At 43.9% G+C, this 16,759-nt stretch overlaps 1 pseudogene; it reads right to left on the bottom strand.

Moving 5' to 3' along the window:
- Positions 1–14,756: 14,756 nt before the first annotated feature.
- LOC121447455 lies at positions 14,757–16,306 on the bottom strand (annotated as a pseudogene).
- Positions 16,307–16,759: the final 453 nt, after the last annotated feature.

Genomic DNA, 16,759 nt, shown 5'->3' with positions numbered 1-16,759 from the left:
CCATGGTGAGACTTTTCTCATCCGGTCCCCCTCCTTCTGGGTTCCATCCATGAGAAGGCTTCTCTCAAGGAGACAATGCCTGGAGCAAGGAACCAAGGAGAAGTCTGCTGGGGAAAAGCTAGGGAAGCACATCCTGCTACAACCAACCTGGGGGCAGTGGATCATGTCTCTCAAGGGGGAGCACTGGGGAAATCTATTATGACTATGAGTGTGGGTGGGGATGGGTTTCTGACAGAAAATTGGAGGGAAACTGGGAACCAGAGTCAGATAGAAGTGAATGATCAGGACACTGGGGCTCATAGTGGAATCTGTCCAGGTGTGCCCAGGACACGGTATTGCCTCTGATTGTAAATCTCTCCACCTGTTCAGCCTTGGGGAATAGGATAACTTAACACGTGACTGGGGGAAGTGAGAAGGGCCTGGGAGCCTCTCCGTTGGCTGGCTTCACTTTATGACCTGTACTTAAGGTACACGGGGTGGTAGCACACTTCTTTCTCTTCTGCTGGACTGACATATTACGGTCAAGACTTTGTCCTACCCTCTGAGTTCGTTTATTTCTCTGAAATTAAAGGTTGGCATTGGAAATACTTTGGCTTCTCCTTCTTTATCAAGGATAGGGAGTTCTCTTCGGGCATATCCAGGCCAGAATGTAGGGCAGTTTGACCACACGCCCTAGTTACCTAAACTCTACATGTTGTACCCTGTTGTACCCTCTAAATAAGACAAGGCTAAAGGAGCCTTCAGCCGGAGAGCCCACGTAGAATGAAGGACAACCAGAGGAACAAAAGCCAACTGGTTTCTTACAAAAACGTGTTCTCCAGACGCCTGCGCTTTCCTCTGGAAGTCCTTCAGGTGAGATTTCATCAAGTTCAGAGGGATCTCCTGAGTGAGCTCTTTTGACCCATCACTTCAGATTTTTCTCGAAAATAAGTAACACACAAAAAAGCAGAGTACCACACAAAACAAGACAAGGAACCGAAATGTGGAGGCTGCCGCCTCTTCCAGATTTGGTCCTCTGGACTCCCACGAGTCCCCAGAGTCCCCCGAGTCCCTCTGGTTATGGAAATAACGCGGCTTTCAGCTTTTCCACGAGACTCAGGACTGTGTGCGACTACAGGCCGCTCACTACCCAGAACTCCAGAGACTTCCAGGTGCCTCCTTTTTCCTTTTCTGTTGTTGGAAACTTGCTGATGCCCCCTGCAAACACATGGCCTCTCGTATTCTCTGTCCCCACGCCAGGAACTCATCAGTGACATCCACAACACTGGGCCTCTCTCATCTAGGTTTTGGCCTGAGACTGTCAGCCCTCAAGAACTGAAGGGCTTTGAATTGTAGGCATTGGGTACTTGCCTGAGTCCCCCAGTGACTAAGCCTTTCTGATTTGTCAGTCACCAGGCTGAGAGTACCCCGACAACAAGACCCGTCAGAAAAAGCTGGCGGCTACTATCTGAATGCACAGATCTTTCGGGGTCCTCTAAACGTTTTAGATCTTGGGTCATTCAGAGATTCACCAGTGTGGCCGAAGTTTTGATTTTTCTAAATTAGAGACTTTTAATAAAAATGAGACTGGGTAGGACAAAGCCAGAAAACATTTGCTAGATAAGGCCTTAGGTATTCTGAGTCCACAGACTATAAAGGTAAAACCTGGGCTGGAGAGCTGACTCAGCAGTTGACGGCACTGTCTGTTCTTCCAATGAACCCAGACTCAATTCCTTGCACCCATGTGGCTGCTCACATCTGTCTGCAACTCCAGTTTCAGGGTATCCTCTTACCCCACACAGATAAACACACAGAAAAAAAAAATCAATGCTTGTAAAGTAAAAATGAGATTATTTTAAAACGGAAAAACCCTCAAGACATAATTTTGTGGAGCCATATTAAATCGTATGCTTTCAGGGTATGGGCAAAGATTGACTTTGGGACAGATGTCCAGCAGAGGACTCAGCCATCCATGCAAGCAAGCAAGCAAGCAAGTAAGCCAGCCAGCCAGCCAGCCAGCCAGCCAGCAAGCAAGCAAGCAAGCCCTTCACACAAAAGCAGTACTTGGCAGTTAGCCTCTTTAATCCTGTGACCCTGTAGGAGTGGCTGAGGCAATTAAATCATTTGTTAACAGTGAGCAATTTTGTTTGTTTTTGTTTTTCGAGACAGGGAAGTCAGCAATTTTTAAGACCACAAGAAAAGTATCTATTTTCTATAAAAGACAGCAACAAAAGGAAAAGAAAGAAAGAAAAATGTATCTCTGTGTATAATTCTCTGTTCAGCAGAGGGGAAGGGACATGTGTATAAATCCTTCCAAGGATACACACCTCTTTCCTAGATTACATGTCAGAAAAATCAAATGAAGAGTATCAGCTGCTCTTCCAACATTTTCTCCCTTTCTGGAGACGGAGCTCCACTTTTGCCCCCTTGAGTTCTGATTGAGCTTGGGTTTTCTTCAGTCTTGGGGACAGGTACAGACCAACAGAAACTCCAGGGGTGGAAAAAAGTTTTAAGACCCTTGACATAGTTTGAGGCCAGCCTGGTCTACAACAACTAGTTCCGGGATAGGCACCAAAGCTACAGAGAAACCCTGTCTCAAAAAAAACCAAAAAAAAAACCAAAAAAAAAAAAAAGACCCTTGCCCTAGATGATGGTGACAGTGCCTCACCTACCATAAAATTTTATCATGAATTAGGAAACTACACCAAAACCAGCTATGAAACCTGCAAGCCTATAGCCAGAGCAAGAACTGGGGCACAGAGCAGCTGGTCCTTGGTGGGTACTGGCTCAATGTGATTTGACAATAATGGGGTCTCCAAAGGCTCACTGTGAGTCCCACTTCTCCAAAACAGAAAAGGCAGTGCCTGACCTCCATGGAGCATTCTACAATGGGCCTGCTCAGTTGCCACTTTACAGGCAAGGTCAAATCGATAGATACACCAATTGAGAAGTACTCATTCATGTTGTCAAGAAATGCAAACTCCACTGATAAAGAGGAAATCTGAGCTCTTCACCCAGTGGTTCCTGACACTGAGCTAAGATGTCCAGAAAGCATCAGACGTCTCCTATTGGATTAAGTGATGCTCCACCCATCTAGAGAACAGCACAAACACACCCATCAAAGAGTCCTGCTGGCTGGGACATTGATTGGAAATCAGAAAGCTGTGCCTCAGCCAGCACCCGAGGAGAGCAATCCAAGTACCACATGGCAACCTCACCAGCAGCAGGAATCACGAGCCCTGAAAAGCCAGGGAAAGTTCGAAAGAGGAAATGGCAGAAGAGAGAGTCATCTATGTGTACTCTGAGGAGCCAGCCAAGCTTTGGAAGAGGTTGAAACAGAGACACGATGAAAAAGAGATTGGGTATGAAGACCCTAGTAGTGGCCAGATATGGAATCCCCAGGAGAAGTGTTGATGACTGTTCAAGAGGCAAGAGTGTGCCAAAGATTCTCAGGAAGAAGCTGTGATGAGGTGACATTTGAGCATGGTCTCAGTGGGCACAAGCTCACCTACGGAAACACAGGGGAAGGTGTTCAGAAACACCACAAGGAAAAGTAACTAGTGTCTCGGAAGACCTTCTACCTGGCGATCATGTAGATTCTGACCCTCACAGAGCTCACACAAGACCTGTGGACACCTGTAAGAAGACCGAAGACTGTGTGGCCTTTCCAGTTTAAGTCAAAAGAATCTCCCTGCACTGTCAGAACAACACTAGTGAGTCAAAAGTGAAAAGAGGTTTCAGAGGCCAAAACTTTGGATATATAAAAGAGCAATGACCAGAAGGGACCAGCACTCCATGCCTGAATTTCTGGGAGGAACCTATTGCCCAATCTGCATAGACAGTGTCGGCAATGGCATCCTCAACTCCAGCATCTCACTACCAGTTGCCGCCATGAAAAAGACTTCTGAGGACCAACCAAACACCAAAGCCCTGAGGTAACAGCAAATGTGGAAAAGGAAATTAAGAGTTGCACTAGGCCCAGGGGAGGGCCATAAAATGAGATTTTAGGCCATGATTTGGACCTGTGAATTATTAGAGGAGTCTTGTAGACACTAAAGGACAACCAATGGCTCAAAGTGAAGTCATCAATTATGTGAATTTTCAGATGTCAAGCAATCAAAATGAAAGGTACCCAATTCATGCATTTAGAACCTTCCTTTACGCCAACTTATAGTCAGTCAGAGATGAACCCAGGAAGTAAACCTCTTTGCAAAGGAACTTACACTAATTCATCTAGATGTAAACTGGAGATTGATAGTAAAAGACCACCCCCAATGAGTATTGTCTACCTGGATTCCTAGGTACAGAAAATACCTGATACTGTTTAGATGAGCCTGAAAGTTCCACTGAAACACCTGTGAGACAGAAGGTGGCGGTGAAAGGTTTTTAACAGCAGATAGGAAGCCAAAGGATGAACTTGTGATGAGCCACCCTTTTCTAAAGAAGGACAGATATTTAGAGGTTTTGGTGAACTGAACCTCTGGTGACGGTCCTGACCCCAGGCATCCACTCTGACCTTGGACTATAGACATCAACTCAGACCCTGGCTGACGCAGGGCTTTGGACCCAATCACGACCCCTGGCAGCAGTTTGAACCAGATGTCATCGTGTCTCACAGTAGCAGCACAGTCTACTCAGATCAGCACGGTCCCAATACTGGCAACGCAGTCTGACACCAGAATGACCACAGTTTGTGAAACAGACCTCAGGCCTCCCCATGGCCTTAGAGGCAACGTGGGTCATAGACATCAACAGAGGCCCCAGTTACAGCAGGACCGTGGACCCAGACATAGCCTTAGGCAGCATGGGAGTGATAGGAAAGGTCATAGGGAGGAGAGGGTGAGGATGTAAGTATATGTTAATTGAAACTAAATTAATTTTTCAAAAGAAGAGAGTACCACCTGAGCAAGTGCTGTTCCACAGCCATTCTTGTTCCGCTCTGTTGTAGAGCAAGACAGCAAGCCGCAGCCCCGCTCAGCTCCTGCTCTCGGGTCCTCGCTTGGTTTCACTGGATGATTGAATGCCACCTGTAACCCAAATAAAAGCTCTCCTTCTAGTTGCATTTGGTCAGTGTATTATCACAGCACCAGAGAAAAAAATTAATACAACTTGCTTCTATGTACATCCTGTCACTGACACAGAGAAGCAAGCATTACACCATATGAAAAATGTCAGTTGTTACAAGACGGGGAAACAGAGGCAGGCACATGGAACAGGTCCTTTTCCCCCATCCTCTATGTGTATACATATCATATCAGAGCCATCTACAGAAAAGCTAAGTGAGTTTTTGGTGGGGATAGGCACTGTTGTGTTTCTCCTCTACCACCGAGCACTATGACAATAGGAAACGTTGTGATTGAGCCATAACAAAACTACACTCTGGTTTACATGTAGTGGCGCAGACTTCTCATCCCGGCTCTCTGGGGTGGAGGCAGGAATGTCACTAATGTGGGGTCAGTCTGAGATGTTATGAACAATTTGTCTTAAAACTAAGATTCTGACCCTTCCCACCCCAAACCATCTTTCCCTCTGTTGTGGCGACCCGACAGCATCTTCCAGTCACCAAGGAAGGAGTCCCTCGGAACTGGTTACACAGCATCCATGGATTTCCTGCAGACATTGACCCAGTAGAGCTGGTATAGCTCTATGCTTGTATCCTTGGCTTACTGACTCAAAGTAACATAGCATTCTAAATATCCGGGTGACAAAGAAAAACATAAAGGCATCCTCCTGAATATTAACCTTCAGCAGGCGATGAAATGAGACAGAGACAGAGACCCACACTGGACCACAGGACTGAATTCTCAAGGTACAAATCAGGAGCAGAAGGAGAGAGAGCATGAGCAAGGAACTCAGGACCGTGAGGGGTGCACCCACACACTTAGACAATGGGGATGTTCTACTGGGAACTCACCAAGACCAGCTGGCCTGGGTCTGAAAAAGCCTGGGATAAAACCGGACTCTCTGAACATAGTGGACAATGAGGACTGCTCAGAAGTCAAGAACAATGGCAATGGGTTTCTGATCCTACTGCACCTACTGGCTTTGGGGGAGCCTAGGCAGTTTGGATGCTCAACTTATTAGACCTGGATGGAGGTGGGGGTTCCTTGGACTTCCCACAGGACAGGGAACCCTGATTGCTTTTCGGGCTGAGGGGAGGGGGGACTTAAGTGGGGGAGGGGGAGGGAAATGGGAGGCGGTGGCGGGGAAGAGACAGAAATCTTTAATAAATAAATAAATTAAAAAAAAGAAAAAAATAACAAAAAAAATAAATATCTGGGTGAGTTTTCAAGGAAACAAGTACAGTGACTAACTTACTTGATGTATATAAAACTGATTGGAACTCGATATCTAATTCATTGTCACCTATTCATGGAGGATTTAGAAATTTAGACAGTATGCTAAACATCATGGTTGGGAAGCTATGAAATTTTAACCCATATTCTAGACCAAATAATTTATCTGACAAATAAGACCTTCTAGACCATAACTTGTAGTTTCTTTAACTGAGAATTAAATTTATGACATCCCCTGTTTTCTGCAGAAGAAATTTGTTATTCCGTGAGAAAGTCTCTTTACTGTTTTAAAAGCTGAGAAAGTAAAATATGAATTAAAAATAAGACTATATCAATATGGATACATGAAGGGTAACCAAAAGAGAGGACACTTTCCACATTTCCTAGTTTGGGTATCAGGCAGACTCAGAAGTGTGGATTTATAGTTTCATTCTAGTACAGGACTGAAGTTGAGTATATATTGTTAATTTACATAATAATTTTTAGTGTGAGCCTGTGTGTGATTTTGTGTGTGTGTGTGTGCAAGTTACAGATAAGAGTCCACAAGTGGAGGTCAGATGAGGACTCACAGGAGTGGATTTTCTCCTTCTTAGGTGTCCAGTGACTGAACTCAAGTAGTCAGGCAATAGGCCTGAGTGTGTCTAAAAGTCCGAGGTTGGGGCCTGAAAAAGGCAACGTGGTGTTGAGCCTGGCCTGAGAGAAGGTGCTTGGCCATGGCAGGGGTAATGAGGCAGGGCCTGAGTAAGGATGGAGGTGGGGCCTGAGTGATGCTTTATTCCTGGGAGCTGGCCAGCACTGGAACTGAGCGTTGAGGCATGACTCAGGTCCAGGCTCCCATGATGCACTGTGTATCATCAACCTCCTTGACTCATCCTGAACTCAGATTCCCAGGCTACTTCTTACCATGCAGAGAATCCACAGACCTGCCAAACTCCCCAAACCTGGGACAAAGCCGCCATTGATAAGTTAATGAAAAGAACAAACCATGCAAAAGCAAAGTAAAATCTACTATGCTAGCACCAAGTTCAGAGGAGTATAGTCCCCAGTGTGGAAGGAAGGCATCTTAACAGTATTCAAGTTTAGACACTATTTCTTTTTCCTTTCCAGTAGACAGACATTGTGCAATGGCAACCCCTCTTGTGTTGCTCAGCTGATTTATTGGCATGTAAAGGGTAGACTATGTTAACATCATTATATTATTGAAACACATGTGCCACCTGGATTATCCTCAGTCTGTGTAATAAACTGTTCTCGATGCTCATGTACAAGACGTGTCTTCCGTCCTTAACGGCCAAACAAGTTTCTGAAGTGCTGAACACAGCAGTGCTAAGCCACGTTCCTCAGTACAGGACCTTCTCACACGTTTTAGCATGTTAGTGTCCACTGTGAGTGTGAGATGAGGGGATACAGTATATAGCTGACAAATTTGATCACCAGGTGGGGTGTATGATGATGCTAGGAACATTGATGTTCAATAACCTGAAAATGATTCCATCTAATCAATACATATGTCTTGGCTAATATTCTGTTAATGTGATAAAGACCATGGCTAAGGCAGCTTTTAAAGGAAGCATTTCAATGGATGTTTGCTTACAGTTTCAGAGAATTAGTTTCATCATGGTGAAATTGTGGAAACAGTGGCAGGGAGGCATGCATGGCACTGAAATAGCAACTGAGGGCTCATAGCTGACGTGCAGGATAAAGAGAGACAGAGAGAGACTAGGCCTGCCTTGAGCATTTGTAATCTCAAAGCTCACTCACAATAACACACTTCCATCAACAATGCCATGATTTCAAATCCTTCCCAAAGAGTTGTACTAATTGGGAACCAAGTATTTAAGCCCATAAGTTGACTGAGGCTTTTTGCATCAAATCACCGGAAATGTATTATAAATATAAACACATTCCACATTTGAAAGTACATGCCTGTAACACCAGCACTTGAGGGAGGTGCAGAAAGAAGGATTATGGTGAGTGAAAGGTTGGTTTGAGCTACTTTGTGAGTTTGAGACCAGCATGTGAGACTTGGCCTACAAATACATAAATACAAATGTTGTGATTTGGAATGATATATTCCAAAATAGTCATGATAGTTATCTTTGTGGAGAAGGGAATTTCCTTTCTGATTTACCCAGTTCTGTGTTTGTAGGATGCAGGATGCTTTCATATGACACCTTGAAACACCTTTCTTCACCTATTCCAAGATGGCTAGTCAGAGAAACTACATGCCTCTTCTGACAGGATTAACCAGGAAGGATTGCCCTTCTATATAGAAATTTATATCTATGAGGAGATGAAATACCTTAAAAACCTGTATGTGCCAAAGAGCCCCTCTCTCTGACTCTCCCTTTCCTGACTAGAAGGCCCACTCATAGTAAAAAGAGACAGGAGTCTGATTATGGTTCAGGTAGAAACAGACATAGACTTCCTGGAGCCTTCATGGGAGCTGCAAATGTCTTTGTTGCCTCTGCCCATTCCCTGCCAACACCTCCCTTGCCCTTGAAGACTGAGCCCCATCCATCTGTTTAGCTCATGTTGGGTTCAGCACCTTGCTCCTTGCTGGTTATCATGCTGAATGTGCATGTCTCATGTATGTTCTTTGTTGCTGTTATTCTGCCAATTGTTTTCTATTAAACTCTCAATTACCAAAATTTCATGGTACAGAAGTTTAAGGTTTCCCTTCACTGAGTTTTAATAACCTGGGAAGTTATATGAGTGAAGCCAAGTGTTACACAGTCCACGGCCGCAGGAGGTGGGGGAAAGAAGTTCAGTAATTCAAGGTAAGCAAAATACATATGCCTCTCTCTATATATGTATATACATGTATATATGTTTTGCATGTATGTATGAACATATGTATTGAGTTCGGCTATGATGGGATCATAGTAAAGAGTAAAAAGAAAGAAAGAAAAAGAAAAGAAATATAGAAGGAAAGAGAGGAGGCTAGGGAGGAGAGACGAAGGAAGGGAGCAGGAAGAAATAAAGAGAAGGAAAAGAGAAGTTAAAAAATGTTACATGTGAGGGACATTTGGAAACAGACATCACATTTCTTCAGTTTAAGTATTTCTGTAACTCAGGCTAACTCTTCATTGGAGTCCCTCCGGTTGTTCCTGCTCCAGGATCCTGTCTAGGACACAGGATACACTGGGTCCTCTCAGTGTGTTCCCCTGCCACAGTCTAGTGTAACCTTAAGACTTCTGGGACCAGAGGTCACTAGCTTGGTAAGGCACTCAATAGTTTGTGCAATTAACCAGTGTGTTAGTTGACAATCCATTTTCCCAACAATACTCTGAGGTAGGTATGATTTTCATGTTTTTATCAGTCAAGATCAGATAATGGAAATTACACAATCTTAAACTGCTGGAAAGGGAGGGGGCAGGATTCCCACTCTAGCAATGTCACTCCGAGGCTGTGCTCTGAGCTCCTGTACTCTACACAACAGGAATAAACCTTGGGACGTTTCCTTCTCGTAGAGAGTCCTACCATGTCTGAACATAGTATCCACTCTTCAGAAAATGCCAGAAACGTCCAAAACATGAATGGTCACAGAGACAAAAGGAACTAATGTGTAACATAGCACAAAACATTCTCAGTCAAAGGAACTTCAGGAGAAATGAAATGCCCAACCAAAACTACAATATACTCCTGGCCTAATCATAGAAAATTTACATCATGTATTTGAGAAGAAATCTAGGATTCCTTCAAATAGAGATTAGTGTGGAGGAGGAGGAGCTACTTGTTGGTCCCAGCTGCCTGGCTAGCTTACACCCTAAATAATCACACAGAAACTGTATTGATTAAATCACTGCCTGGCCCATTAGCTCTAGCTTCTTATCAGCTAACTCTTATATTAATTTAGCCCATTTCTATTAATCTGTTTATTGCCATGTGTCTGTGACTTACCGGCAAAGTTTCAGCATGTCTGACTCTGGCGGTGGCTCCATTGCTTCTCTCTCTCCGTCTTCCTTCTCCCAGCATTCGGTCCAGTTTTCTCCGCCTACCTAAGTTCTGCCCTATCAACAGGCCAAGACAGGTCTTTATTCATTAACCAATAAAAGAAACACATAGACAGAAGGACCTCCCACACAGTTAGTGGAAAAACATTTGGAAGTATCCCTGAACACTACAATAGCGATTGCAGCCGAAGCTCAGGGAGCCATGCACCGACAATCTGAAAGCATTCATTAACTCCCTCTCATCTACCACTACAGTATGACACTGTCCTTCAAAGGGGGAGAAAAACTTAGGAGTCTCTGTTCCACATCTGCAAACACACCACTTTCTGTACCACGTTGCCAGTATGGAGCCACCCACTGTCTGCAATGCCGAAGAAGGTAAGGAAAAGAGTCAAATCTAAGCAATGAACAGAGTCTCCACCAACCCTTGCATGAGAAATCGTGTGAGCTGCATAATTGACACCCTAAATGAGAAGGGTGAGCCCTGTGTGGGTGTGTGGAGTGGTGGTAGAACTGAGAACTAGTGCAAGGTCACTGGAGCGTTTACATGGGACCGACCTTGGGTTAGTGCCTGAGAGAGGCTATGACAAAAGGGAAAATCATCTTCCATTTCCGCTTTCTTATCTAGCAGTGATTTCTTCTTACTGTACACAATCCTCTGCTCCTCACAGTGAGGCCTTCCTCATGAGCTCCTCCGTAGAGGTACTATACTTGAGACTTCAGGACTGTGAGCTCAATAAATCTTCTTTCTTCCTGTAGAAGGCATTCTGAGGCATTTCATTATAGGTACATAAAATCGATACAATTGTGATAGAATTATTTACACTTGCTATTTCTTCAAGTGCTTGTAAGAGTTATAATATTGTAGGAATATGTCCATTTTGTTTAAGTATACTTTATAATATCATATTCTCCTATAGTAAAAATACAGACCACTATGCATTGAGTTTGAGCAGATTGTATGAACAAAGACATCCACAGTAACAGATAGGAATAAAGGGTGGGAATGTGTAAGGTAACCACAAGCTATGAGACTGATGAAGAAAGGAATACAGAGCTGAACAAATACTATCTTCTAATGCAGACCAATCTCTTAGGAAGTCCTCAGAAGACCAGATGAAAAGTCTGGATGGGTGCCTGAGAGGACAGCTGTTCAGCTTCTGTCTGCAAAGCCAGTCTTGCCTGGCTAAGGGGAGTCCATCATAACTACTCCAGGGAGAATCTTCTCTCAGTCAAAAGGCCTTTCTCTGTCCTCGGAAAAGGAAGATCACCAGAACCCAAAGTAGCTATTCTATGGTGCTTGGGATATCATTACGATCCCCAGCGAAATGGCCACAGACTGACAGAATAGACAGACATAAGGTCAATAAACCAGCGTTGACTTCCTCCCTTCCTTTTCTTTTCCTCCTTGGTGTGGGTGATCTTGAAATGTGGCCCAGGATGGTTTCAAGCTCAAAAAAATCTGACTTAGCCTCCCAATGCTGACATTACAGCTGTGCACCTCATCTGGTTAGAATTCAAATCTCTGGGACAGAAACAACCTTCAAAGAAATCAGATGAACACTAGTGAGAAAGACTGGGTCAAGAAGTCACTTTAACACAAGCATATGGAATGTTCATGTAAAGTGAAATATTTTAAATAACTGAAACATTTCTAACCTCAGCACCACAGAGACCTCGGGAAGAGGACAGTTGGGATTTCAAGACCAACATAGGCTATGACATGACTTCTAGACCCTCCTGAGCAACAGTGAGACTGTCTCAAAATAATAATAATAATAATAATGACAGGTATAATGATAATAATCATAACAGAAACCTGTATTTTAGGTCACTTTTTATTATTGCTATTACTATTAATCCTACTAATATTACATACAATATTGTTATTTAGGTTTGTGGAGATTTGTGGGTTTTTTTTGTTTAGTTTTTTTTTTTTTTTAACACAGGGTCCCTCACGCACACTTGGCTATCTTGGAACTTGCTATGTAGACGAGGCTGGCCTTCAAACTCAGAGAATTCTGTCTGCCTCTACCTCTCCTCTGCTGAGATTTAAGGTCTGCACCATCTCATCTGGCTTTCTTTCTCCATCGTATAACAGTATATCCTGTGCATTAACTAGTATATTAGTCAGTTCTATGTGTTTCATAATCGTTTTGGTATTCTCATTCTCCACTGGTAAGAACGTAAATACTGTAACTTAGCAGACACTTATAGCATTTGGTAGGTTATTGTTACTCGGGACAGCAAAACTAAAAGCAGCTCAAATTTAATATGCAAGACAAAGCAGCTTCCGGTAGTTTCTTGCACTGGAATACTATATATCAGAGAATATTAGTGCAGTAATAAAGTCATGGCCACTGATATTATTTTAAATAAAAAATAGAAGAGGGAAAGTACATATTCAGTTTTTCCTGTGCTAGAGGTAGAAACTGTGTTATTGGCCATGTCAGACACACACTTTACCACTGACCTATAGGCACACCACCTTGAAAACTTATCTCATCATAATTACAAATATATATACGCCCAGAAAATATATTCAACAAAATTATACAAGAAAATTTTCCTAACTTAAAGAAGGATATTCCTATGAAGGCACAAGAAGCTTACAGAACACCAAATAGACTGGATCACAAAAAATCCCATCGCCATATAATAATCAAAACACAAAACATACAGAATAAAGAAAGAATATTGAGAGCTGCAAAGGAAAAAGGTCAAGTAGCATATAAAGGTAAACCTATCAGAATTACACCTGACTTCTCAATGGAAACCTTGAAAGCCAGAGGGTCTTGGATGGATGTGCTGCAGACACCAAGAGACCATGGATGCAAGCCCAGAGTACTATACTCAGCAAAGCTTTCATTCACCATCGATGGAGAAAACAAGATATTCCATGACAAAAACAGATTTAAACAATATGTATCCACAAAACCCAGCCTTACAGAAAGTACTAGAAGGAAAACCTCAACCCAAGGAAGCAACAACACCTATAATAGCACAGACATTTGACATCATAATTCCAAACTGGTGTGGGATTGTTTTGTGACTTATGCCTTCACCTATCTTCTCCTATCTTAGCTAGTTCTCATTTGTTAAACCAATTAGAAAGTACCTTAGGAGCATGAGGTAAAACCTAGACATCTTCACATAGTGTGAACACAGTTAGTTGAGCAAGAACATATTTCTACTGAGGCATGCAATAGTACCTTTCTGATCTCAACACTGCAGAGGCTGAGGGAGGAAGACAGCTGTGAGTCCAAGACCAGCATTGGCTACCATGTGAGTTCTAAGCCCTCCCAAGCTACAATGAGAGTGAGTGTTCAAAACAACAATGTAACTGACATTGAAAATGGTAATAATAATATAAACATCTTAATTAAGATATCTTCTTCCCTGCTCCCATATCTGCCCTTTTAGGGTTGGCAAGAGGCTTGGCTCTAGAGGGGTTCCCAGGTGTCCACGGGGAGGTCCCCAGCTAGGTCCTTGGGCAAGTTCTTGGTCCCCTCAGTATTATAGCCAGCTCTCAGCTCTTAGGCAGGATGTGGTTAGTAGCATGGGTGGGGTACAGTGGATGGGCTTGCACTTTGGGGGACCTAGCTGCAGAAAACTCCCTGCTGGCTGGCTAGAAAAGTTGGGAGTTGGGGAAGGGCTCCTGAGTTTTGTTCCACTGGGAGGTCATAGAGGGAGGGGAGTCCAGCGGTGTGGCTGTTCACTCACCTCTTAAGTCCCCTCAGATTTGGAGCAAGCAGAATTTCAGAGTTCCACGGGAAATTTCAGGAGAGTAGGCGGGTTTGGGGGTGTGGTGTAGGTAGTAGTTTGAATGGGCTGGATGGGCTGTGGGGAGAGCCAGCCACAGGAAACTCTCTCTGCTGATTGGCTAGAAAAGCCAAGGGAGTTGGGGAAGGAGTCCAGGGTTGTGTCCTACTGGGAAGGTCCTAGAGAGTGGGGTGTCCCTGCCATGTGGCTGTTTACTTACATCTTGGGTCCCCTCAGTATTGGAGCCTCTGAAATTTTTTTCTCAGTCCCCTAAGGAATGTCCTAGCAAGCTTCTTCTATTTTGTGCCGACAAAGGAAACATTTCACCCAAGACTCTTCTACTTTTTATTTCATTTTATTGTATTTTATTACTTTAAAAAACTATGACATTTTAAAGTAACAAAATATTTTCCAGTACAGTCAGTAATTGTATAATACACAGGGGCCTGATGATCAAGTTCCTGCTTTTCTTATTCTCATGGGTCCAGAAAAAGAATCATTATAGTTTTCCTGCCCTTTTATTTATTCCCATGTGTTGTATATAGCCATATATAGGACTATAGGAATTTTTCTTCAGAATGTATAAAGACTTCTTTTTTTAATTTTTTTTTAATAAAGTTAAACAATACAACAAAAATTCACAAGCTGCTTCCCTGTCTACCCCTGGCTTCCCTCCCCTCCCCAGCCCTCAGTGCCGGCTCCCTTTCCTTCACCCCACTCATACAGACACAGGGCACCCAATTGAGAAAACGAAACTGCTCTAAGTACATGGGGACATGATGGAGGAGGTGAACCGTCCACATTCATGGTTAAACTGAGCGAGTCTAAGGAATTAGCCAAACTGAAAGAAGAAATTCCCCAGGCCAGACGCTTCAAAGCTGAAGCCCCTGGGACCACCGAAGAATGCCGTGAAAATGTTGTTTGCATCAAAATCACCCATATTCATGCCCTCCTCATCCAGGTCCTGTCCACTGTCATAACGAATCTTTTTCTTGGGGTCAGAGAGGATGGTGAAGGCCTCTCCCACTTCCTTGAATTTCTTTTCCTCCTCCTTCTGAACCTCAGCACTGGCCCCACTGTGCCCATCTGAATGGTGCGTCAAGGCCCGTTGCCGGTAAGCTTTCTTGATCTCATCCTCAGGGGCATTCTTGTCGACCCCCGGGATCTTGTAGAAATTTTTCCTCTTGCTCTTCTTCAGCTCCAGCTGCGCATTCTTTAGGAGCTGTTTGTGTTCTTTTGTTTTCTCCGTCTGATACACTTTTTCAGAGTCCCGCACAGCTTCTTCAAACTGTTGTGTTCGTGTAACACTGAGCTCTTCTCAAGTAGGCCTTTATGTAGGTGTCATCGAGTTTCACCGCATTCGTGCAGTCCTCTATGGCGCCATCTAGCTTCCTAAGCTTGGAATTAACCGTACCCCGATTACAGTAGAGTTTAGCATTTGTTTTTATGTTGTTGGGGTCTATCCCCAAGGCTCTGTGTACAGTTCATATGCTAGCTTGTAATTTCCTTCCCTAAATGCTTTATTCCCATCTTCTTTCTTGGCTTTAAGGGCTTTGGCATTTCTACAAGCAATACAAGCCTTCTCGTGGTCAGGAGCCATCCTGAGAGCCTGCACAAAAAACTGAACTGCTTTTTCAATACAATCTTCATAATAAAGGCAAAGATTCCGGACATACAGAGCATCAGCATCGGTGGAATCCATTCGTAAAATGTCACTGGCCACAAACTGTGCTTCTGGGTATCGACCCAGCATTGCTAAACATTCTGCTTTGAGGATTTTGAAGCGATGGCAGGCAGGGGCAAATTCTAGGGCATGGTCCATGCAGAAAACTCCCTTCTGGAAATCTCGTTTTTCAAAATCCATTTTTGCTTTTTTCTCATACTCCATGACTGCCTTGGCGTTCTTGAACTCCTGTTGTTCCTGGGCATTTTTATGATCCAGTTCTAGGGCTCTTTGGAAACTGCGACATGCTGCCATTGCATTCCCCAGTGAGAGGTGGCATTTGCCTTCTCGGAGGTGTCCCCGGACAAAACTGTCATCCAATCTCACTGCTGCGCGTCCCCAAGAGCTTCCCGGAACCGCCCAAGCACCATCAGTGTAGCCGCTGCTCGATTACCGTAATAGCTGGCATTTTTAGGACACATATCTATGGCTTTTGTATAATAGTTATAAGCCTCATTGTAGTCCTTCTTAGCATAGTATGCATTCACTTGTTCCTTGAAGGATTCCGCTTCCCTCTTGGAGTCCTCGTCCTCTAGCAGTTCAGGATTGGTCCCTGCCATTTCCACATCGCACTCCATGGTAGCCGCCATCTTACCTGGGGAACCAGAGAGCCGGGTGGGAGGCAGGCGGTGAAGTAAAGATTTCTTATAACTCAACACTAAAACGACATCCCAGTGACACAGAGGGCAATGGATCTCATCAGATATTTTGTTAGTATTCAGGCACACCCTGGCACAGCATGTCACACCCTATGGCTGCCTGCATAGCAAATGACACCCTGTCCCCTTTAGAGATGCTCTGCCCATTCCCAGTCTCTCTAGTGCGCGCTCTCTCTCTGTCTCTCTGTCTCTGTCTCTCTGTCTCTCTCTCTGTCTCTCTCTCCCTCTCTCCTTCCCTCCCTCCCCTGGCACATTACTGCTGAAATTGTAGGTTAAGATAGTGCAGCCACTAGCACCTGAGCATTTATAAAAGAAAAAAAAAAGGAAGAAACCCCAATTACCTACTGCTTGGTGAGTGGGTAAACAAAGGGTAGTGTGTTAATA

Source organism: Microtus oregoni, unplaced genomic scaffold (genome assembly GCF_018167655.1).
Source record: "Microtus oregoni isolate MIOR12 unplaced genomic scaffold, Mior012 000004F_ref0000308, whole genome shotgun sequence".
In the NCBI taxonomy this organism is placed as follows: Eukaryota; Metazoa; Chordata; class Mammalia; order Rodentia; family Cricetidae; genus Microtus; species Microtus oregoni.
Note: the sequence above shows the minus strand (reverse complement) of the source record. Positions and strands in the feature narration are given on the sequence as shown.